A 3,481-nucleotide genomic window follows, 5' to 3' on the forward strand; every position below is an offset into this window, starting at 1 on the left:
ATTTGCTGTAGGCCATAAGTAATTGAGATTCAGCATATCAGCTACATGTGGAAGTGATTATTATGGAACATGAGTTTATTGTAATCTTGTTGCTGCAATATAGTGGCAGACCTTTAGTGATCAAATTTAACTGACCATCCGATAACCCAAATTACCCTTATATTATGTAACATGCTGGATCTCCTCATTTGATAAACTAACCAAACCAGATATGTGAGAATGTGATTCTTTCAAAATAAATTATGAAACACAAAATAATTTGAATTGAAAGTTCAAGGGACTGTACAAAAAGCTCCTGCGAATGTATCCAAATAATGAGAAACATCATAAATATTTAAGTAAAAAATTATGAACAATCTATTATTTGAGGTCAATCCAATCTATTTTAACTTACAATAGTATTGTTACTAGTGTAAAAATTTCCGTGTTTCAAAATAAAAAGTAAGTAATGAAGATTACTGTTTATAGTGATTGGTCAGAACGGCTATGTAGTAGGATCTGTGGAGTACACGAAGAAGAAAACTACAATATGTATTTTCAGCAAACACTCATCACCATCGCTGGAACTACTAACTAATAGGAGTTGTGATCTTCTACATGCTTATGTGAAAGAACTGATTCCTTAATTCTTCTACATGCTCGAGTTTCTAGAAAATTAGTTTAATGTCGTCTTGCGAGAAAAGTAATCTGTAGAAAAGGTCTGTGATCTAAACTATCTTAGTCCATAGAGTTATTAGTCTCTATATACTATAGTTGTTCCTCACCTAAACAAACAACTATATAGTCCACATCTATTTGGCATGTTAACACAATATATTTGTAGTCTATATTCTTAACTTTAAGTCTGCCTTTCCGGGATGTTTATTTATTACAGACATAAAGGCAAGAAAGTAGGTTATCCAAATAGAAAACAACCTAGTTAGGTTTTAGTACAATGTCAATTTTACAGGAACTGCAAACTAAAAGGCTAGATATGTTTATTTATGACAGACAGAGACATGCAAGTTATTGTAACCACATGACTATGAGAACACATACTAAATTGCCAACTTTTTGTCAATCTGAATGAATACCGGCCACGAATGTCCAAGGGCCAGGAAAAATTCCAGTAAAGTGAGCTTGTGAGAAGTCGAAACGACGATTCTGTAAAACAGATAGAAGTTTGTCACCCACTGCATCAATTCCTCATTCACATATAATACCAAACCACTTTCAACTTTAATCAAAATGAAAAAGAAAAAGGAAGGGACAAGTGACTCCATAAGACTCCAAAAAATTCAAGAACAACTATTTTATAAATTTAATCAAAATGAAGATAATAAGCTTTTCATCTTCTTCTTTTATGGTCGTTGATTTCTAATGTACCACTAAAAGAAAGTGTAAACTTCTGATATAAACTCTAATGCACCTCAATTAAAGGGGCTGCAAATGATCAATTTATTTTCACACTTCTAAACTCAAGTATTCAAATAAATTATATGAAAATAAAACTCAGATTCTGATCACTACAAAGACAAACACGACCTTAATCTGTTAATCGGTTGGACTGTCTATAAACTTCACAAAATCGTCTGTATATGCTACATTAATCTATAAACTAATTGTCTTCTGACTAATCATTCTCCTTAACCTATAAATCAGTTGGTTTTCTTTCTATTTTAAGGTTGACAATGCCACTTCGCCTCCTTGGGCTAAAGGAAATGAAAGAGAGTTCATTAGAAAGCATCGTGAAGCGCCGAAGGCGGAATATGTTTCCATATTTTGTCTAAACAAAAGAGTGTCTGGCAGAAACTTAACTACACTTATGTCCTGACAGTGGCGCAATGTTGAAAGTGTGCTTTTAAACCAAATTTGAGTATGGGCTTAATATGAAATGTGGGCTTGAGTAAAAGTTCTATCAAACTAGAAGGGGTAAAGAAGGAAAAAAGACTCCTTAAATTAATTAAAGAGACGTAGTAGAGTTTCTTATGTCTATCACTTGAGTAAGCTTAGAGAGAGAAAGAACAATGGCTTTCTTTGGAGAAGATCCTTTTGTGAAGAAATTTGAAGTAATCAATTGGTATGTATCTATAACTATTATCTAATGTTTTTGAATGTCTTTTTCTTTTTTAATGAAAGGAACAACAACAATGTTAGTTTTTATGTTGAATGAAGATTTGTGATTGAAGGATAGTCAGTTTGAGTATATGGTGTTAGATCCTTATGTTATAGTTGTTATCTTTTCTTAAATATCCAACAAATGGTATCAGAGCCATATTATATTATCATTTCAATATTTTGAGAATCTAGGGTTTGTGTAAAAAAAAATTGGGGATCTTGTATGTAAAATGGCAAATATGGTGCAATCTCAAATACCTAGGTTAACGAAATAAAACTATGGACATTGGTCCATTCAAATGAGTGTATTGTTGGGATCTCAAGATTTGTGGGATGTTGTTCAAACTGGTTATGTAGAGCCAACTTTAGAAGAAGAGGATATTATGAATGACTTGCAAAAACGTGTCCTTAAAGATTCAACATAGAATGATAAAAAAAAGTTTTGTTTCTTATATATCAAGTGATTGATAGTTCTACATTTGAAAAAGTGTCTGAAGCAAAATCATCGAAAGAGGCTTGGAATATTCCCAAGAATTCTTTTAGAGGAGTTGATAAAGTGGCGAAGGCTCGTCTTCAAATTTTGTGTGGTGAATTTGAAAAGTTAAGTATGAATTAAGGAGAACTTGTCTTCGATTATGTTTCAAGAGTATTGTCTAATGTTAAAGAAATGAAAAGGTGTGGTGAAAAATGTGATGATGTTCGGGTGATGGCTCTTTGACACCTAAATTTGATAATGTGGTTATTGTTATTGAAGAATCAAAAGACTTGTAATCCATGACGGTAGATAAATTGATGGGAACTTTGCAAATCCATGAACAAATTGTGAGTAGAAATGTTGCAACCTCTTCAAATTGTTTGGTGGATCAAGTACTCCAAGCAAAACTCACTTTTAAAGAAAAACAATATACACCAAAAGAAAGAGACTATGAGAGTTATGTTAGAGGTTATGATAATCGTGGAAGAGGCTTTGGAAGCCAAAGAGGAAGAAATTTTTTAATAGAGGAAGAACAAATGAATCAAGAGGAAGAGGTAGAGGAAACTTTACTAGACCTTATAACAGCCAAGGTAGAGACAAAAGGAATATTGAATGTTATAATTGTCACATGCTTGGGCATTATAGTAATGAATGTTGGTATAAAAATGAAGTTAAGAAAGAATCAAACCTTGTTGAAGATGAAATAGAAATTAATGTTGATCCTACATTGTTATTTTCCTGTGATGGTCTTGATGAATCACAAACGAATACTTGGTATTTCGATACCGGTGCGAGTAATCATATTTGTGGGAAAAGAGAATTGTTTGTTGAAGTAAACAAAAATGTAAAGGGGAATATAAAGTTTGGTGAATCCTCAAAGATTCCCGTGTTAGGAAAAGGTAATATTCT

Source organism: Eschscholzia californica, unplaced genomic scaffold (genome assembly GCF_041429995.1).
Source record: "Eschscholzia californica isolate CP2 unplaced genomic scaffold, dmEscCali1.0.p SCAF_2, whole genome shotgun sequence".
NCBI lineage: Eukaryota > Viridiplantae > Streptophyta > Magnoliopsida > Ranunculales > Papaveraceae > Eschscholzia > Eschscholzia californica.